A 23,138-nucleotide genomic window follows, 5' to 3' on the forward strand; every position below is an offset into this window, starting at 1 on the left:
TAGAGTCCTCAGGGTCCTACCACAAATACCAACAGTTACTGCAAGGCTACCGTGGACTTCTGTGTCAGTTGTATAGGGCTACCAGCTCACAAGCTGCAAAGCAGTCTGAGTTTTTGAGGAGGCTCTACATTTGGATTTGTGGTGAACACCCTCATCAGTTAGCCTTGGACAGTTCTGTAGATGTGCTAGTTGTCATTACCCTGAGTGCTGTAACTGGGAAATAGTGGCTGGGCAGCACAGAAACCCAGGGAAAGTAGTCTTACTGTTATCCTATGTAAGAGTTTAAAATATGAGTCCTTTGGCAATCTTTCATTAACATAATCATTTAGATCAGAGTTTCCAGCATCTACAAAGTACCCATGAGCAGCAATTAAGCAATGTTCCATTAAATACATTAAATATTCCATTCAAGATAATCTAATTGACAGAAATTATTACTTATGTTCCCCAGCCAGTTTTTGCCACTTGGGATCTCATGGAATAAGTTGTGTTTCTGCATTACAGATTTAGACTAGAGGGCAGCTCTGTAGCTTTTTGGATGGGAGCCTGACTTTGAGCTTTCAGGGGATGTGGTACAAATAAAATATTTATAGGGCTTGGAAAATCAGCTGCCTGATATGGAAAAGGCACTAAGGCACTCAGGAGCAGGCTGTTTACTGAGCTGGTGTGTTCTTTTGCCTTTGTGGCTGTTGAAGGGAAATTGAAATAACAGGAGCAGGGCAGGGAGCATCGTAGTGCTCCCCTACAATGCATGAAATAACATGCATTGTAGGGAAGCAGTGAGGAGCTTTGCTGCACCCTCCTGTTTCAACTGTTGCTTTTAAAGGCTGACAAGATTAACCCTTTCACTGAGACCCCCTGGAGCTGACGGGACTGAGCTCAGGGCTGAGGCCATTCCCACTGTCCCAGGGCTGTTGCAGCTGTGGCATATGCAGATGTGAGGCTTCCGCCGCTCTCAGCAGGCTCCATACTGCGTCAGAGAGATTATCTGTCGCGTGTGGCTGCCCTTCCTGGCGTCCACCCAGGCTGAATGCGTCTGTTTGCAAAGTTGAGCTGTCTCCAGACTTGGCTGCAGTTGGCTCCTGCTGTTTACTTTCCCTGATACCACTGTGGGCTGGGCCCAGGAGCCTGAGCAAGGGGAGGAAGGGCTGCCAGGTAGGTCAGGACTCTTCCAGTTGCCTTCAGTGCTATCAGCTGACTGAAATCTTGGGTTTGCTGCTCGTCCTCCCTACAGGCTGCTGGGTTTCGAAGCAGAGACCCTCCATTTTCAAAAGGAGAGGTCATCTCACTCGGTAGCAGTGGCCCTTTCAGATGAAAATGCCAGATAAATACACAGCGTAAATGGGTCACAGTTGAAAGCAGAAGAGACAATCAGCCATGACCTTAGGATCAGATAGTCACAGAGCTTTATGGAGGGCAGGGTGGAGTGACATAGTTACATGATCCCACTGGCTGCATTTCTGTGATGCTATGGAGACCATACTTGATTCAGGAGGCTAATGCCTGTATGAACACATAGGTAGCTATTGAAAATGCACAGGATTTTCCCAATGAAGCCTCTTGGCTTCATCTTTTTAGAGGAAAATCAAGGTGCTCGACAGAGCTGGTTGTGGGAAGAGGTTGGGTTAGCCTAACACAAAGATACCAGCATGAATTTTCAGCTGGAATTCTGACAACTAGCTGATGTCTCTAGAGATCTGGCCGTTACAAATAAGGGCAAAATCAGTCATTTCGAGGAACTGGAACTGGAATCAGCTCAGCATCCATATGACTCTTTCCACATCAGCAAGGAAGAAACAGTGGATGTGTCTTTTGCTAGCACTAAAGCGACAATACAATACATAGCCATCTTGATTTACCAACAACTAACATTTGTTAGCTGTTCATGGACTGTTATAAATAAGCTCTGGAGCAACTGTCTGCCAGCAGGCAGATTTGGAAAGAGGTGGATACAAGCGTGAGAACAGTACATGGCATCAGCCTTCATATCTCCTTTGACAATTGGATTTTAGGACCATTCCCAGCTAAACTGAGCTTCACTCAGCCACAGAGACTCTCCTGACACTGACAATGGTCACTGAGCATAGGTCCTCACAGCATGCCTTAGAAAGTTCATATCCAGAAGTGATCAGTGGAATCTGGATATTTAATACCTAGGAGACAAACAGATCATCTTCCTCAAGATCAATATTTAAGCTGTGTTTAAATACAAAACCTGAAAATGTTCTAAGAGCACCAGCCCCTCCCCTCTAGCCAACCTCCCTTTTCCATTTCATATCCATCATCCAAGTATTTCTTCCCCACAGTCTCAAATGTTGCACTTGCATCATAATGTCTTGAAGTTGTTTGGCTCAGAGAAAATACAAGAGTACACAATTTTTTATGAAGTGTGGTGCTCTGAAACACATACCCAGTTGTAAACCATTGCTCCTTTTGCAGGCTTCCTTACAGAAACAGAAATCACATATACAGAAACAGAAATGGCATAAAAACCACTGTGCTCTGGAGCATGCAGACTTTGCACACTGAAAGGTCACATGTCTCCTGGCATGCTCACGCACTATAATTTATGGGGAAGCTCCCTACACTATGCACACAAGAACTTTAGAAAGTCTTTGTATTTTTTTTTCTCAAGGCTTCTAATTATTGAGAAACCTCCTGAAAGTGGCTTCTAACTGCCTTCCCTTTTAATGGCTGGAATCAGAAGAAACAGGTTTCATATTCAGCTTTACTGGTCACCATAAAACAGCTATTATTTTTCAGTAATTTCACTCCTATGAGAAAACCAATTATTGGGGCAACAAAATTATGACAATGTCCGGTGTCAGAAGGAGCACCAAGCAGAAACTATACAGGATGTATCACACATCCCAGCTAATGCACCTGCCCTGCAACTTTCCTGTAGTATTTAACCCAGACTAATTATTATGTAAAGCCTAATTGAGGAAAGTCTGTTTTTTATGGTCTACATCAAGAGTTTGAGCAAGGTGTTGGATCTGGTGTCAAATCATCTCAGTACATTGCTGAACTTCTGCCTTCTGAAGTGTTAAGAGTTTACAGTTAAATGTAAGCATTGCACAGCTAGCTGCCAGCACTGCAGCTAGGGATACCTATAGTCCTCCTCTAGTGTCTTCCAAGCAAGGGGCTTTACACCCATCAGCAGGTTAATCACCACTGCCTCACTCTGTGGCAGAGGTGGGGAAACCAAATCACTGGTTAGCTAAGTGATGTACAGAAAAGGAAGAATAGTATATTAAGAAATATTAAATAGAGATGCTCAGCTTTCCCTGGAGCAATTTTTTCAATCTAGAGTATCCAGAAGATCCCAGCTAATGCAGTATAACTAAAACAGCAAAGCAGGGAGTATGCATCAAAAGGAGCGTGACCAGCAGGTCGAAGGACGTGATCCTGCCTCTCTACTCTGCTCTCGTGAGACCTCACTTGGAGTATTGTGTGCAGTTCTGGTGTCCTCAACATAAAAAGGACATGGAACTGTTGGAACAAGTCCAGAGGAGGGACACGAGGATGATCAGGGGACTGGAGCACCTCCGCTATGAAGATAGGCTGAGAAAGTTTGGGCTGTTCAGCCTGGAGAAGAGAAGACTGCGTGGAGACCTCATAGCAGCCTTCCAGTATCTGAAGGGGGCCTACAAGGATGCTGGGGATGGACTATTCATCAGGGACTGTAGTGACAGGACAAGGGGTAACGGGTTCAAACTTAAACAGGGGAAGTTTAGATTGGATATAAGGAAGAAATTCTTTACTGTGAGGGTGATGAGGCACTGGAATGGGTTGCCCAGGGAGGCTGTGAATGCTCCATCCTTGGCGGTGTTCAAGGCCAGGTTGGATGAGGCCTTGGGTAGCATGGTTTAGTGTGGGGTGTCCCTGCCCATGGCAGGGGGGTTGGAACTAGATGTTCTTAAGGTCCTTTCCAACTCTATGATTCTATGATTCTATGCCTTTAATGCAGTTGTAATAGCTCTAGCTCCCAAAAGTAGCACCTAGAAACCTTAGAGTAAGGTGAGTCTCTCTGAAACATCACTCCAGCAGATAGTGGTATGCTTTTAGAACACAAGTATGGTTCCAGCCCAGCAGTCTAGCATGATTACAGTAGTACTGAGATTGAAGAGTAGCTCCCTTAGCACGGGAAGTGGCTTTCTTCCCTAGAGAAGACAGAGTATTCCCATCAGACCAGACATGTGGCTGGCAGCATGGTCAAAGCAGGATGTTATAGAAGGCTGGCCGGCTGGCCACTGGCAAGGGGATCAAACCTGCCAAGCACTTTCTTCAGCCCTGTGAACCACCACCAAATGAAGGTTTCAGTGGCAGCCTTAGAATGGGACAGTCATCCGTATTCACGCATGAGCAAGTAGAATCAGTACAGACTCAAAGGGGAGTCCGTGTTGAACATATTTTCCATTAGGAAGTAGTAAGTGACTAATGATGATGGAAGTCATTAACAAGGTGACAAGCTAGGAAATAAGATCCAAAGACAGCAGCAGCTCCTCTGAGTAAGCACTGGCTGGTACAGAATCAGTCCTGCAGCTGCCCTGGGGAAAAGGCTGGGCTTGAGCAGGTGCTGCTGGTGAGAACCAGAGCACTGGGAATTGATGCCACTAGAAACAAATAAAAGGGGAACAAAGTACTATTTACAGGCAAAGAACTTGTCAGCTGTAGGATTTGCATGAGGTTTTAGTGCCACAAACAACAGCGGAGTGTGGATGAAATGTCACTAACGAAATGTGACTGTAGCTGGTAGCAGATTGCCAGCAGATAGGAAATATTCCGCCCCTCAGATTGAGAGGAGCTGGCAGAACCATCACTGCTTGCACTCCCCAGGGACAGAAATACTGCAGTTGCTTTGCTGCTTTACTGACAAGAGAGTGTAGCTTGTGCCTGTGGGAGTTCATATGGAGCAAATTATTTTTTCCTGGAACAAGCCAATTGTAGAACTGATACAACCACAGATGGATACAGAGGATTATTTTAATAGCAGTTTACCAAAACCAGCCACATTTGGGTAGTTTATTTTAAATCTCAACATACTGTTAACATGTACATGGAAGGACCTTGAGCAACATCGCCAGCTGGCTGACAGCTGTTTGGTCACATCCTTCCCAGTCCTTGCCACACTGTGTGACTGACAAGGCACAGGATATGCCTTTGCTGAGACAGTATCAGCATTCGTCAATGAGCTTTCCATCGGGTGTTGCTAGCAGCACGGATTCAGGGAATCTTGCTCAGACAAACAAAGGATATGGTTTTCATGTTACGCTTCGGTATGACGTCCCACCAGGAAGTGGGACAGTCACATTCCTCTGCTCCATCCCCTTCCCTGGTCCCTGCACGTCCCTCGCTGCCTTTACATCTGACTTAGCAGCTGTGCAGCTGCTGCAGAACTGGATGAGCAGGCTGGTTGGGCAGGGAATTTGTCTTTTTTTGGTGTTTTTTTTTCCATGGGATCAGATTGCTGATCCACTTACCCTGCAGCCACCCAGGTGTTAAATGAGGGTGATGGGGAAGACAGGAACATGCTGGGGGAGGGGGCATGGCCTGAGATACAAGAAGTTAGGGCTGACTGACCTTAAGGTTTAAGTCTGTTGTCACTTTTTAGTCATACTTTCCCCTTTGTCCTCCTCCTCCACCTTTCTCTGGCACATCACCAGCCTCATCATAAGGAATGCCATTCATCTGGAAATGGCACTGCTGATTTTCTGCCCCTCCTTCCTCAATAACCCAGCCACACCAGTCAAATAACAGCATATCAGGAGACATTCAAAGACTGGGGGAGCAGTTCAAATGGTAGATATCACCAGCAAAGCTGTGAAAGTGGTGATGCCCAAGCGAAGTGGCATCTTGGGTCGGTAATCAGGAAAGAAAAGGGCTTATTGGCTGGTTTAATGTCCAATAAATGGTTTCACATTACAGATGACCTGAATTACAGACTGACGCTTAACAGCCTTGTTGGGAGGTCCAATTATGGCCTGAAAATAATTTTAGCAGACTGGCAACATGACCTGGTCTGAGTTATTTTCCTAGTGCAAATAGGTAAAAGTGTAAATGGACAAAGCTACTCAGCACCATCATTTTCCAAAAGCAGCTCACCTGATACCCGAACAGAGCTAGAAAAGCAGTGATGTAAATTCATATCCTCCAGTAGTACATCCTCATATATTTATTAGTTTTCCAGTGACGAGTGCAGTTTCCAGAATAAGTGAAACCCATGCTGCTATGGAATAGGGAACACTGTCTACAATGTATCAACTTTTATAAGGCAAATATCAGATTGGTTAACTCATTACTACAAATCCACTGCCAGCAGTGATGAAGACAGCTGAATTTGTTGCTTTCTACAGTACTTCAATGCCCCCAAGGAGTGGTATCTTCCCAGACTAGCTAGGATGATACCAACTTAGTCAAAAATCCAGTGTATTTGAGATGAGGGTTAGTTTTAACTGAGTTTGCTGCTGCATCTTTCTCTACTGTGTAGCTTTTAAATATTCTACTCCTCTCATGCACTACACATAATGGAGAAAATTATTTACTGGAAACAGGCATAACTGAGCAGCAGCAGCTGAAGCTGTTGTTAGTATTGACAGCATGGCCTCTTCTGCACTGAACAGACTTATACTTTGATTAAGGCCAAACAAACTAATTTGGATTTGAGCAAGGACTTTAACAGTTCTTGATTGAACAGCTTCAACTTTCACCTAAAATTTGGTGAAGTGTCATTGAAAATTCATTTAGAATACATGTGTTTATCAATAACCTGTACGTCCTAGTTAAATCTCTCCCAAAGAGGGAGGGGATACATTACTCACTCACTGTGACTGATCCCTGCTGCAGTTTCAGGGATGTCAAAAGACTTCGACAAGTTGACGTAGTAGGTTATTTCCTTTTCCCATACCCTAATGTCTGATGATAATTGTTTCTATTCTTGCAGTCTTCTCTGATTCCCCAACTACTGTTTCTATTTACTGCCATAGCTGCTGTATTGCAAAACTCAGAGAATCCTTTTCACCCACATTTACTCCCTGGCAGGAATAAATGAAGTCAACTGAATCTTTTTTCTCCATCATCTTTTTAGAAACAAAGAAATAAATCTGCCCTTTGTCAATAAAAGCTGGATCCAAGGGGCAGAAAATAACTGAGAGATGACCTTGGAGCCAGGTTTCTGGTTTGAAATGCCTTCAAAATGTCACTTTTCCAAGTCACTGAATGATTGCCAGTTATAGATGGACACATCTTGAGCTGCATGCCGCCTGCACAACTTTCCTTCCATTGACTTCATCAGCAGCAACTCTCCTCCCGTGGGGAGCATCTGGTGTGTGCTTTCCAAAAAGATTCCTTGCGCAGTCAGCATGTACATTTCCAATTAACCCTTTAGAAGAAGCAGGTGTGTCTGGAACCAAGCTGGTGCTGAAAGCTCAACCAACACCCCTTCAGTCAAGTCACACTGCGGTAACACCATCTTGCTTTCTTTCAGGGTGAGGATCAAGCCTTCCATGACATACAGCTTTGTTTGAAAGTCTCCGCTTCAAAAATTGTCCTCATTTCTGGTGATAGAAATGGCTAACTGGTACAGCTCTTGATTTAGACCCAAAATTAAGCACAGTGGCTTACAAGACCTGTTCACTCTGTAGGTAGTTTAAAGCGTTTTCCTTTCTGACTGGTGGTAGGCAATATATTCAAACTGTCAATTAACAGCTAGATCAGGTGCAAAGGGAAATAATCACATTTACTCCAAGGACTGGTCATACATTTCTATATACAAGTTGGTGCTTAGATAGGAGTTACTATATTTAAAGATTGTATTTAAAATACAAATACTTGTTAATATTAAGACATATATGAAATAGCAACTGTTTTGAATAAATAAATATTCCCCTCAAGTTCAGCCTTTCAGAAGAGCCTGAAATTGACACCAAGTAATCAGCAACAGCAGCATTAACGTCATCCCTTCTTGTTGCTATATCTGAGGCCTCGTCTGTACATGTATTTTGTCAGATTGCAGCAAAATACAACAAGGAGAGGTTTTTTAAATTTATTTTTGAAAAGAAAACTGTTAAGACATGAAAATTGAAGAAACACCATACTGGACATTAGAGCAGCCACAACAGTGGGCACAAGAAACAAAAGCAAAAGGAATATATATGTTAAACTTGCTTATAATTCTTTAATCTTCAAGACTAACCTACACTGGTTTAAGGAAAAAGTATTATCATAAAAAGGAAGTATTTTCCAGTCTCATAGAGCATAACTGTTGTACTAGGTTCTGGGTCACTAATTTTGAGCTAATTAGGTGCATGTGCAAACTGCAGTTCGAGATAGGCATAGACAGCCCAGTGTGGTGACGGATGACAGGGCAGCCCCATCAGCAGAGGCAGCCTCTTGCTTCGCACCTTTCCTCCTGCCCCTGGAGCAGCCCCAGGTCATTAAAAAGCTTTTCTCTCTGATCCACCTGCTGTTAGCAGCCAACATTAACTTTGCAGCTCTGCAGCTTTCTGTCTTTGCTTCCTGAAAGATATTTGCTGAGAAGAGCTGCCTAAAAAATGGTCAGTATGTTCAATAATAGCCATTTTAGGAGTAGGTGAGTAACGAGAAGATCTTCCGGCCTCTCTGATGCCCATTCCCTTGCACGGGTGTGAGGTGAACTGGAGATGAGAAACCTCATTTTGTGAAATAGCCTAGATTTTTGGGGACACATTTAAAGAAACAAGGAAATACACCCTGGCTTAGACTTAGCTCTATCATGCATGAATGCTGGCACACTTCTGTTACAAAAAGGGAGGTTATATTGCTATATCTTTCTTGCTTTTCAACCTAAAATGAGGCCTGTCACTCCAAAGACAATTCTGATCCAAACTGAGTACAAGATTTTGCAGAAAGAAAATGGTTGGTGTAAGAGCTGGCATTTATAAATGTCAGCATACAAAAATTTTGACTTTTCTGTCCAAGATATCCTTCTCAGTTCTTTACTCTGGGAAAATATGAAGCAATTCAATGAGGTTACAGTGATGCTTCAGTTTACTGGAAAAAAAAAAAAAAAAAAAGTTATTTTTTTAATTCTTTCCACAGTTCCATTAAATATTTTCTTCACAGGAGAATTTGCTGGAACAGTTAATGTGGAATAAAGTATTCCACAGCACTCGGTCAATATAGAAATATTCATATGCTGGTACCCAGTTTTCTTTCCCTTACTTAGTTTAGCCCATTCGGACTTTCATTTAGCATAAGGTTCCAGGAACATTCAGGAATCATTTCAAATTTTAAAGAAATCTGAGCTAACTGCAGAGCAATTTCCTAACACTAGGTCTTATTTTATTGCCGTACATTGCTGAAAGGAGATGGAAAATAGAAACGTACAAAATCCCCAAGCAACATCAGAACAGCTTTCAAAAGCAATTTTGGCTTCTCTAGGCTCCCGCTGCCTTTGGTAGTGAGCGCCTAAGAGAAATCCCGTTACTGCGTTGGATAACTTTCTCTTTCAGAGATTCATTTCCCACAGAAAAGCCCATGGGAACAAGATGATAAGCAGAAAGACCTGGATTGTGAAATCAGATCCACACTCATTTCCCCACCAGGCCGGGAGCCGGTGGACGGTCCGTTCTCAGGAAGGACTTCACACTTTGTTCCCTAGCAGCCAGTTTTGAGGTGATTTAATACTTTAAGCTGAGATAAAAAGGCAGCAGAGGGGCCTGTTTATAATCTTGCAAATAGCGCAGAGAGTTAAAAAAAACCAAATCAAATAAAAAAGTCCTCCCCGCTTCACGCAATACGGGAAGCATCTGGCACCCAACTGCATCTGCTAGGAGGCAGATTTAAAACAAACAAGTGGAAGCGCGCCCTTGCACATTCTGTAATTACACTCTGGATCATCCGGAGGCCAAAAGTATCAACAGCTTTAATATATGACTAGCTAAATTAAAAAATAAATAAATAAATTGGGCTGAGTGATTATTAGAGCTGACCGTCTGCTTGCAAGAAAGCTCCAAGCAGTGGTTTGCAGCCAAGACACAAAAGGAGAGGGATCATCTTGTATTGGCCCCCTTCAACATGCTGAGTAAGGCATCAAGCAGCAATTAATGCTGCTGTGCAGAGCACCCTTAAAAGCTAAGGATGTTCAGCCGATGTGCATTTAGGAACGGGAATAAGCTAAAGCAAAGCTGAAAAGCTTTTCAAAGTTTTTGCTGAGGCTGTAATTAGGACTTAGGAGCTGCATATTTCACCTGTCGCTCCTGTGCTTTCCTATAAGCACAGATGGCCCAGTGCTGCCAGTTGCTGAACTGTGCAGCTAAGGAAGGGGCAAAAATGCAGCTGGTCACAAATGGTAAAAAACTGTTTGATTAAAATTTCTCTTTCTGCACACCCACTGCAAGAGCCCAGGACAAACTTCTTCAACATCAAAGGCAGGCACATCCACTTGAACATGAATATACTTGCCCAGCATTGTATCAGGGATGTGTTTCTATATTGTGTCAAAGCTGCTAGCACATACAAGGCTTGAATAGGGTACTTGATACAAGGCACTCGAGAAAAGGATAAACCCAGCATTATGCTGCAAAAATGCAGTACGAAAATCATATGTTATTGTCAGAGACTGGAATGCAGTCCCACAGCAGCGTAGCTGGGGACTTCCCATCTATATTTAGGGTGTTGCAATCCTACCCTCTCACCCACACATCCTCACTCTCAGAGAGATGCCAGCTCTAGCATTTCTGGAGCAGAATGTGAGCTGGCTCCCTACATCCCCTTCCACGCTGATGTCACCAGTATCAGCTCTCAGATTGAGCACAGGGTGAGGCAGGGTTTGGTAGCAAAACTGTTCATCACTTCCAGCTACGTAGATGACTGAGAAAGAAGTGACTCGGAGCTCCCGAATACTTGATAGAACATTGCATTAAACCTATATGCATAGTTCTCATAGGAGCCGTTTGCACTGCACCTGGAGTCTGACCCACAGCATGGGCATTGATAACCTCTCGTGGTCCAAGCCAAGACAGGGTTATTAAAAATCCTGTAACCAATTACACTTTATGAGCGTATCCCAGTGAGCAAGAAGGTGGTATTTACGCTGCAGTGTCTGTGCACATTCCCTCTCTTCCAGCCGATACGAGTGAGGATTCATATCAAGTCCCCGTCATCCCACCTTACTATATAAAGGTGCACGCTTTGCTGTACAGTTCTGCACAAAACCAAAAGAAATGTTCAGTTTAAGAATAGAAACCCGACACTCTCTGCTTGTTTGATTTGCTGTTGACATGAGCCAGCCCAGAAAGCTTAGGTGCAGTCTATTTGTTCTTACTCTCTTGATTTAAGACTTATTCAAACAATTGTCAGGCGTGAGGCTTTTTTGAGTGAAGCCCACGTACGCCGAACCCTCCCACATACACTACTCATTATGCTGCTTCTTAATACTTTCCATATCAGTCACTGCTGCACACCAGGATATACACATTGAAATTTGCCCTTCCCTTTTGATTCATTTGTAGATGTCATTGTGCACAGATGTCAGCTACAGATGTCAGTGTGGTGGCACTTACGTGTCCCCATGACCCAGCTTCCTGAGCAGAGCAGTAGAAGTATGGCAGTGAGGAAACAACCCCTCACTGCCATTGGAGCAGTGGCAGAAAACAATGATGGCGTGTTAATTAAATGGATATTTAGTTATACACTGTAGTGAAATCAATTGACAAGGTTTAGGCAAGGGAATATAGAAAGTGAAAGCTTAAGACTTAGAACCAAATGTAGATTAAATGCACATTGTCATCAGGCAGCATTTCCAACTTCCGAGATTCTTTTTTGCTTTTATGAGAGGTCTCCATTCTTGGTGCTGTGGTTTTACATGACGAACCCAATTTTCTTTTTAAAACATGTTTATAGCATTTGTGGTTGCAGAGCAAAGGCTGAAATATGACTTCCAAAAGCAAAAAAAAACCCTACAAAGCTAATAAGCCTCCCTATCACCCCCCAATCCAAATCTTCTTTTTCTTATTCTTCAAATGGTCTTTAATTTTTATTCTTATTATTTTGAGTTTTTAGGGCTAACATAAAGTAAAGCAATGGCATTGCCTTTGCTTACAGCCCCTGCTGCTGCAGTGCAGGGGGCCTGCTGGAAGGTGACAGACTCTCACCACTGTGGAACATTTAAAAACTACTATTCAAACCTAGTTGCAGAAGGTCAGAGCCAGACTTTCAGCAGCATCTTCTTAAAATAGCAACTGTTTTACTCGGTTTATAAATCTAAATACCATTTATGGACGCAGCCCCAAGATGGGGGTGGGATCCCCTTTTGACTTACGAACCTCGTGTTTCAGACTGAGAAAATCAAATGAAACTGCCAAAATAAGGGCACATCATGGAAAAACCTGGAGACAGGCAGGAGAGGCGATATATGAGCATGGAACTGTGTGCAAATCTAGAAACAAGCACTGCACCATTGTTCGTTTAATATCTACCAGAACTCTTGGTCTTTGTGACTGTCTCAGGGGACAGCATGTCCCAGTCCCTGCCATCAGCAGCAGGGACAGCAGATCCCATGGCAGCCTGCAGTATCAGCAAGGTCATTCACAAAGTGCAAGAAGACTAGTACAGGCTACTGCAAGAGTAGGTAAGAACTGCCTCGATGAGAACAAAGAAGTGATTTCACAATTAGAGCAGAAATGAAACAAATTGCTACTTTCGTCATATACCCAGGGAGTGTCGCAACGTCTGTGTGTCCGTTGCCGGCCACCAGCATCTCACTTGTCAGTGCAACACCTCGTACTCAATTGAGTGCAGCTATTGTGAGCTCTCACAAGTGTGGGCTTTTGGGTTTTTTTTCCTTTTTTGTATAATCCCAACTGCAATTAGCGATGATATGGAAGAGCCTTAAAAGTTTCAGGGGTTGGTTTGATTGGTTTTGATTTTGCTACCACAAGCTGAATGCAAATAGCGGTAATCACACTTAGCAGCACATTATTTTGGCTTCCAAGGACAACCTGTGGAGTCAGTCAGGGAGCTGTTACAGATGCTGAGTCTGTCCCAGTTTTTCATTAAGTTTTCTGTCCAGCCCTCACACTGTATCTACATGGATTCAGGATAGAATTATAGAGTCATAGAATCATAGAATAGTTCGGGTTGGAAAGGAGCTTAAGATCATCTAGTTCCAACCCCCCTGCCATGGGCAGGGACACCTCACACTAAACCATGCCACCCAAGGCTCTGTCCAACCTGGCCTTGAACACCACCAGGGATGGAGCATTCACAACTTCCTTGGGCAACCCATTCCGGTGCCAGGATCTGAGCACATGGATGTAACAGGTCTAAATATGTGGGGTTTATGTCACCTTTTAAACACACAAAGGCTCTCTTCCAAGTGGATGACACTGAGAAGAAAAATGTAGAGAAGGAAAAAATAATGTGCAGGCAGAACCCAGAAGTCAAACATTTTACGCAAGAGTCTCTGGAACTGCACATTTTTAAACAAGTGCTGTAGTTTAGCTCTAAACCTTGTTGCATCTTTCTAAATGCAAGAGCAGACAATGAGTAAGCATAATAAGATATTTGTATTTTCTATCTAAACATTTCAAGAGTAGAAAGAGGATGGGTTCAGACTGGATGCACAAGAAGCTAACGTAAGGCAACATTATTTATAAATAAATTCTCTGAGGAATGATACAAGCGACTTTTCTGACACAAGACTTAAATTCTTGCCATATTTTCTTTAAACACTTTGAGGACCTTTGATTATTCTTTCAGAGAAACTGCTAGTGTCACACTCAAATCTCTGAGATAGTTTAGCAAAGCTCTATGAAGTGAAGATCTCCAGTGCCAGTTAGATCTTTGCTGCCATTATTGGGCTCCACAGAGGAACTGGGTCACAAACTTCAAAGTGAGAAAAGAGTTTGAGGGCAGCTGAAAGAGTTCATGCCTGTGAGCCATGAAGATAAAGAGTAGTGCTGCAAGCCACTGCTTGGGAAGGTAAGAAGGCATTTCCATTACTGGCCATCCCTTGCTGTAGGGAAACCCAAGTTTTGTTTTGGGTACCCTGGCTCTGACACCACCCTGCAGCCACAGCACATTTCTACATGTGCCGAGTGAATAACTGAGTCCCTTTGGTCTGTGCAAAGTTTTGTAGTTTTGCCTTCAAATATAGGGCAGAGCCCTGCACCTCCTCCTATCAGCAAGCCTGGATCATTGACAGGGGTTGCGACTTCTATCCTGCATCACTGGAAATAGATTGCTTGTACATCAGAGATTACTGCAAAGTCCAGACCAGATCATTCTTGTTTGGGGAGAAAATGAGAAAGTACAAAAGGTGACTGCAGGTTATGTTTATAGACTTACTGTGCAATGGCAAAGCAGTACAGAAACTAGAGAATGCAGAAGGGCACCAAAAAATACCAGTTGCATGTGGATTTTGTATGTCACCTAGCTGTGAATGATCAGCACAGAGACAGGGGTACAAGCTGGCTGCAGCCGTGTCCAAACTAGGACAGCAGTATGCGTTTAAAGTGTCTTTGAAAAACCAAAGCAGTACTTGAATTCTACATTTAAAGTCCATTTTATAAGCTACCATAATTCAAGTATTTCTATTGCGTGCCCAGTTTTGCATCCATGATCATGTTCTTTTGACGCAGATGTACATGCATAATTTATGCACTGATGCAATATCTATTTGTGTAACACACAATGCTCTGTGACATTCACCAGAAATTCTCAGGGAGGAAATCCTGACTGCTTGGTGCTGCCTTCAGGCAACCTTCCTTCCTTCCTTCCCTCTTCTCTGTACAGTGCAAAAAGTACAGATAATGTCCTCTGCCATCAGCTGTACATCTAACAGTACAAATCCTTCTTCATTTGCTTCTCCATATGACTCACGCTCATTTACACTATTCACAAATAGATACACTGTGTTGTCAGATGCAATTTCACAGCATAAAATATCTCTCCTGTTGTTCTCCCCTGACGTGCTGCATGTTCATTCTTTTTCTGCTTACTACACAGACAGTAAACATGTGCATTTAATGTGGTACTTTGTCTCTGCCTTTGAGGTAGCCTGCTACTTCTAGCTAAGCAGCTCTGAACATTTGTGCCAGCTTTCTTGGAATAACTCATATTGCAGTAGGGTCGCTAGATTCTCACTATATTTTTGAAGCAAATAATTATTTTTATGATAGAAACAGTATTTCTTGATATTCTTGCTAATGCTTTATCCATCTTTTGTGACTCGATACAGTCTGTGATTGGGATTACAAAGACTTGGAAAATGCAGGGGAAGGAATGGAAAAACCCTAAGGCTCCTAGTTTGGGATCTATCTGAAATGCACTGATGGACACTGATAGCATGTACAAACTCAGTTACAACAAAACACCCACTGCCACTGAGATTCCATAAATAAAAGAATACTGAACTTTGCTCTTCCATGTTCAGATCATTTCAAAGGGGAAAAATTACAGTCTCATATATTATAGTGGGGTTTCTACAGTGAATGTTATTCTCAAAGAGCTTTTAAGATGAAAAGATGTTTTTTTCTGTAGATGGAAATGCCAGTAACTGTGAAAGTAGGTTTAATTAGTTGTCCATAATCAGTTTTTCAAGTATTACACATGTGTATGGAGAGGTTTACCTTTGCCAGCATAAGCTAGCAGTGAGCCATCTGCAATTAATAACATCCAGTTCTCAGCTATAACCCATACACCACCAAGCATCTGTTGTCCACCCACTTCTGCTGTATTTTGTAAACGTTTACTGGCCTCTGCAGCTGTTCTGGATAGCTGAAAGATAACTTTATCAATACATATTCTGTATAAATTTACACCTTCTCACATCTCTGGCTTTTTCTAACCTGTGCTGCAACTGCTTCTTACCAAATGCAAGCACCTCTGACAAAATATAAAGTCTCTTCCTGACTGAAGGTCACATTGTTGTACAGCCAGAGCTTCGCTAATGCCAGGAGTGATTTATTATTGGCTAGAGGTTTTGATCTGATAACATTATTTGTGTTGGTAGATTGTTCACGTGTCAGGATTAGTGCAAGACACTGAACAAGGAACACAGTGTCCTGCTCCTATTTATGCTTCTTGCTATAGTTCCCTCAAAGACTAATGTTATTAACTTCTCCTGTCAGACAAATGACACCCAGTTTCAGGTCATTTATACCTGCCTCTTACACCTCATGAGCTTAAAATCTGATAGAAAGCTGAAGTATAAACATAACAGTGTACAATACACATTTATGTCAAAATAGACATTTCTGGATGGCTCCCTGACACAATATAAGATGTGAAGCCATCAGCAGCATACTAAGAGAGGCTATATTGACTTCAGTGGCATTACTTATGTGCTTTGCCAGACGTAAATTCTCAGTGCTTCCTTTCTGGAAGTTTTGGAGTGACACTTGCCAAAGACAGACCTGACCCATGCCCATCAGACTCTCTGGCAAAGACACACCTGCATTTCACAGGGCAGGGTGGCCTCTAGCATGCTCAGCAGCTCTGTACTGCAGAGCCCCAGCTTTCTGCAAATGCCCTAAACAGGGACTCTGCTGGAACCAGTGGCATTGCACGTAGCTGGAAAGATGGAGCAAGAAGAGATCTGCCGAGAAAAGTCTGTGAAGCAAATACTTCTCTAAGCCCAAATTTTTGGGTTGTATGTGCACTATCTGGAGATTCCTTGTTTGAATTAAGGAACTACAGCCCTTCCCTCTTTACAGAGCAATCCCACTTATGGCCTGGGCTGGGACAGCGTCTATTTCATTTGCCACTGGCTGAGAAGCCTAGGCAACTAAAACACTAACACCTAGTGTTACAATCACCTCAGGGATTGTAACAACCCTCATGCAGGACACAAAACAGCAAGCAAGATGAGGCTGATCATAATACACACAGAAAACAGACCAAGTTAGTCAGAGGCTGACATTTTTACACAGCTGCTTTCCAGCACCCAAGCGCGCTCCAAACACAGAATAGTTTCCACTGTTCCCTTTTCACACATGCTCAGAGTTTTCCAAACCATTCACCTTTGGCAAAAATCTTCATGCCTGGCCCCCGCTAGAAGGTCAGCTTATTTCAAAACATGAACAAAACTCCTTCAGTTTTCAAAGATGTGGGGCAAATGAATTCGCTTTTAGATGTGAGGTCTTTTTTAACTCATCACAAAATCTGTGCACCCACTTCCTTAAAATTTATAGTTCATGTTTTGAATGAGGTTTTTGCAGACTGGCGAAAGGGATTAACCCCTAATAATTTAAATCTGTGGTAGGGAAATTGCTACACTTTTTTTCCTTTTAGGAAAACCTATTTTAGTCCTGTACTTTTTGTGCCATTGTCAGATTTTTTACGTGCGCACACTGACATTTGCATAATTTCCATGAGGGAGACTGAAACGTTTCAGGGAAACACAATGCCAAGTCCAGGAAGACAAAACTTTTCATACAGGGAGAAAGGAAACAACAGTGACAAGGTTAACTGGACAAGTACTTGCCATTGTGCCACGCAGGGCTTGCTCCCCAGTTCTGACTGCATTCATTCTGACATGTACTCTCTAAACCATACATTTTCACCAAACTGGTGGGTTTTGACCAAGTATTTCCATACAGACAAGCAGTTCCCCTAAAGTCTGTCAGCAGAACAAGTATAAACCGATGTGATGCCAGCAAGACTTGACTCTAATGATGTTACTGATAAATACCTCTGCATTGAACATTATTTTCTAGCCACCTCTCTGCTCTCAGCCCGCTTGCCCAGGATCTGCTCCAGCACTTGTCAGACCCTTCCATTTAACTCATTGAAATGGCATAAAATGGTAAAAAAAACCCAGTTTCTGTATGTTTTATATTATGTTAGAAAAATAAATTATCTCAGTTATGGTTCAGAACTAGTTCAAGGATGGGGCAGGACTGCATAGCCAAGAACAAGCAGAGGAAAGGGCAGAGGAAGGAAGAGGTAGGGCAGGGAAGAAGAAAAAGCAGCAAAACAAACTGCTGCATTGGCTAGACTGCCATGGTAAATAACACTGAATACCTACAAAATTTCATCATGGCCATCAAGATACACCTTGGCTGGAACATAAAGAATAACAAGAGAACACAGGAAATAGTGAGACTTGGTAGACTAACAATAGCAATCTTAAAAACCTGCAAATGTCTAATCATGACATAAATATCGTAAGTTAGCCCATTAACAAATGGAAAAAAAATAATCTTCCGAGAGACAGTATCAGTTTTAAACCACATTGGAGCTATCTTTTACTTCCAGCTTTCTTTCATTTCTGTGATTATAATCTGTTAACTCTGATAATTTATTGCATGGCCTCTGTAAACTTTATGTATGTTAGATCGTTTTCTCATTCAGCTTTGATTTCCCACAGAGACCTCATTTGCTATTTGTTACTAAATCTCCTTTTCTAGCAGAAGACTATTTGAATAATTGACTGCAATGGCAATGACATTTCACTGAGAGGCACAACCATAGTTCACACCCTTACAGTATTTCCAGTTGTCCCTGTTAGACACAAATTTAAAGTCAGGAAAGATAAAAATAAGAAGGCTGGACATTTTAAATGCAGTATCTTTATATACATGACCTGCAAATCAGATACCCTCCTCCCATCTAAAGGGAAACTTTCTTTACTCTCACTATCAGGTTATCCCCCATATCCAATAGCTCAGAAATATAGAGCTGGAAGATCAGAAGCAGAGAGGCTGCCAGGAAAGATGCTTTCTCTCTTATTACATGCACAGCTGATGAATTGCAGTTTGTTTTAGTTATCTTACAGTGAAAGGTCGCATGGAAATGTAGTATACAACAGAAAATGTTCATCTAAGAATTGAAAAAAGCATTTGTGGAAATAAATAAGTCTGACAATACATGTAAGAGAAAGACCTATATTCATTACCCACTGGGGAAAAACAACTAAGAATATATATGCTGATGAAACAAGAAGACAGAGTTGGAGTTTAGATCTGAATCTTTAATCCAGTGTTTCCCTGCTTACTGCCTCCTGTCCCCTTTCCACATTTCTGGTACAGAACACCAGAAAGACTCAAATACTCCAATACTGTTCCCTAAAAAACCTTGAGATTTTGGACAACTCTGTTTCCACACCTTTCTGTTTCTTCATTAGTGATTTATTTATTTACCTTTCTGGCCTGTTTTCACTTATAACCTCTGTATGGCAGGTAGGAACCAAAATGAATCTCAGATGCAACAAAGCATTGAGTCTCACTGCATTACAGTAAAAGTCCTTATGACCTTCACTGGGACAGAGTAACTTCACATTTATTATTCCACTGTACAGTCTTCATTAATTTTATGAGAGTTTTCTGGCACATCTTGTTGATAAAAAAGCCTCACTGGTTTTATGCTTGAGAATCAGTGCTGCTTTTTTCATCATTTCATATGAATCCCCCATATGTAACTCCATCCTATCATCTTTCGGTACAGGCCAAAGATTTTTTAATATTCTCAGGAATCTGAATTTGATAAAAATAGAGACCAAGGCGGGTGGGGGGTGGGGAGGTGGGAGAGAGAGAGAGAGAGACAAAGAACTAAAATCTATACAAACCGCAGCTGGTCTAAAATTTTGATGCTCACAAGAGACCGGTCTTGTTCAACATCTTTGTCGGTGACATGGACAGTGGGATTGAGTGCACCCTCAGCAAGTTTGCCAATGACACCAAGCTGTGTGGTTCGGTTGATACGCTGGAGGGAAGGGATGCCATCCAGAGGGACCTCGACACGCTTGTGAGGCGGGCTGATGCCAACCTGATGAAGTTTAACCATGACAAGTGCAAACTCCTGCACCTGGGTAGGAGCAATCCCAGGCAAGGCTACAGGTTGGGCAGAGAAGAGATTCAGAGCAGCCCTGCAGAGAAGGACTTGGGGGTGTTGGTCAATGAGAAAATGAACATGAGCCGGCTTCAGTGTGCACTCGCAGCCCAGAAAGCCAACTGTATCCTGGGCTGCATCAAAAGGAGCATGACCAGCAGGTCGAAGGAGGTGATCCTGCCTCTGTACTCTGCTCTCCTGAGACCTCACTTGGAGTATTGTGTGCAGTTCTGGTGTCCTCAACATAAAAAGGACATGGAACTGTTGGAACAAGTCCAGAGGAGGGACACGAGGATGATCAGGGGACTGGAGCACCTCCCGTATGAAGATAGGCTGAGAAAGTTGGAACTGTTCAGCCTGGAGAAGAGAAGGCTGCGTGGAGACCTCATAGCAGCCTTCCAGCATCTGAAGGGGGCCTACAAGGATGCTGGGGATGGACTATTCATCAGGGACTGTAGTGACAGGACAAGGGGTAATGGGTTCAAACTTAAACAGGGGAAGTTTAGATTGGATATAAGGAAGAAATTCTTTACTGTGAGGGTGGTGAGGCACTGGAATGGGTTTGCCCAGGGAGGTTGTGAGTGCTCCATCCTTGGCGATGTTCAAGGCCAGGTTGGATGAGGCCTTGGGTAGCATGGTTTAGTGTGAGGTGTCCCTGCCCATGGCCGGGGGGTTGGAACTAGATGTTCTTAAGGTCCTTTCCAATCCTAACTATTCTATGATTCTATGATTGCACCACCAATTAAAATTAATGGACATTGCACATTTCAGCTACCCAGCTCAGACAGCTGGCAAGTCCTTAGAAGAACAGTTTTACTTCTCCACAAAGTCTAACCCTGAGCAAAAGTCTGGAATGTTTGTCTTCTTGCTTACAATAATGTTATTTCTTTCAGAAGAACATCCCTCACTGTACCAACGAGGAACTCAAGCATTTATAATACTATAATTTAAATAGAACATGAATAGTTTAATATTGGGTTAAAAAGTCTGGCTTGTAGTGCTTAATGGAAGATGAAAAAAATAATGCAATCAACAGAAACATTATACTTCAGAAGAGAAATGTTCTGATCTATTCTTAACTCACTTTTATCAATAATCCTCACAGTTGGCTTCTGGCCATTCCAGATGAATAATTTAGAGCCAGGAAAAAAAGAAAGCAATTTGGACAGACATTATCCACATCTGTAATTCATCTGCCTTGCTATATTAAGTCATTCACCTGTTAAAAACTAATTTACTAGTATATAAATGAATTTGCTTAAAGGTTACATAGCTAAAAATAACACCGCCTCCTGGATTTTCTATACTGTGAAATACATAAGTTATCCTTGACAGTATGCTGCTAAAAAAAGGCATTGGATTGTATTTCCAGAAGCAGACATTTCAAAGTTCAGTCAGGGGTTACATTTTGCAAATGCAGCTTAAATAGCTTTGCAGTGTATATATAAAGATGTGTATTTTATTTTTAAATACTTTATTTTGATATTATTCAGCAAAATATCAGGCTCACCATGTCAATAACAGCACATGCTTAAAACTGCAAAAAATTATGAGGTTTTGTTTGAGGGTTTCTTTTTTTCTTTCTTAATTTTTTTTTGCAAATGCTCTATGGCTGATCTAAGTTAAACCTGCAAATTTTCTTTCTGTAAAGTCACTGACCAAACATGCTCCTTCTTTGAGAAGGGTGACTGGGTAGCTGCAGCTCCTTCTTCCCTCCCACAGCCACTGGATCCCAGCTGGAGCCTGTACCCACATTCCCCATAGACCCAAATTCCAACCAGGCTCCCCATCGCTTGCAGCACAAGGGAGCCACTGTGATAGCCACCCAGTGTCCATCCCCCACTGAGTTTCCACTCCCAAGCTATCTTGGGCTAGAGGGAACATGGCTTTATTCCATCTTGAGCATCATGAATAAAGCCATTTGACAAGCTGCATATGTGCCTCACAGCCTCTGTGTTGCTATTGCTACAGCCCTGGTAGGGCCTAATAGGATATTTATTGTTTGCCATTTTATCCAAGATTGACAAATTGCTCTTTGACTCTTGGGAGCCTGAGATGACTTTCACTATTGTGAAAACGGAAAAAAAGAACAGGTCTCCATCTCTAATTTGGATCTAGAAATCACTGAAATGTAGAGTTAACTCTACAAGCTTACTCTAGTGTTCAGGACATATCCCTTCGGTGCCACTCAGAAAGGCCTTAACAGAAATGACTGAAGTTGTCTACATGCAGCCATTGTCTTGCAGTTTCCTTCTGATAATGACAATGCAGGAGGAAAGCCAATGTGGCAAAATGCCAGTTACATTAAATATAAGATATGCAGCTAGTACTATTTTGTCCATAAAAGAAATTACCCGAGAGTGAAAACAACAATGGAAAATTGTAGTTCCAGTTTCAACGCTATGCCAAGTATTGTCAGAAACAGAAAGGATTTCTGCTCCAACCAAGCAGATGGAAATTATCTCTACTGCATCGAGATAAATCAGGTTTCCCACCCGGGAGCTGGCTACACAACTACATCTCTTTCTGCCTGTGCCCAGCCTTTCAATCACCCCCTATGCTCAACAGCTTTCAGGAAGAAGGTTTGATACTGCAACTATTTTCACTGTTGCTCCCTATTTTTCTTGACCAGAGATGCAAGCACAAAGATGACTCGTTCAGTGAAAAAACAAGAGACTTCCTTTGATAAACAGGATGTTGGGTTTTCCTCAGATTCGCACTCATACCTGTTCTCTTTATGGCTGTGTAAACATCCTCAACTCCCCACAGATTCTTTTACATACTGTACACATAACACATGTTCCTTTTGCTGTATTTATTGCTGGGCTTCAGTGGGAGCTGTTGGCATGTCACTCAGAGTGCTGATGTTGGTAATGGGGTAAATTAGTCACTCATTATCTCATTTACGGTGCTGTGGCAGAAAAGCACAAAGACAAATACATAAATCCATTCACAAACATTACAGAGAAATACACAAGATTTCCTTTTAGCAGGACAAATATTGAGAAATGACCTGTCAAATCATAAGATCAGCTGGCATCCTGGTCTGTAGTACTACTTATATTTACTTTCTCTTGTTTCACCTAACTTGATTAACTTGCATTCAGGATATAAGCATACATTCATGCTTATCTTTCCGAATATAGCACCATGACTGGAGTAAACCTCTGCTGGAGTGAAATTCCACTCAAGTCAATGGTATCCAGCCACTTCCAACAAGTGGGGTAGGTTATCTTTTGTTTTGACTATTTAGATCACAACCTTAAGTGGTGCCATAGCTGCACTTAAGTCCAACAGTGTCCATGTTGCCCTTTGGACACAGGGCC

This window comes from Psittacula echo (genome assembly GCF_963264785.1).
Source record: "Psittacula echo genome assembly, chromosome: 7".
Classification (NCBI taxonomy): domain Eukaryota; kingdom Metazoa; phylum Chordata; class Aves; order Psittaciformes; family Psittacidae; genus Psittacula; species Psittacula echo.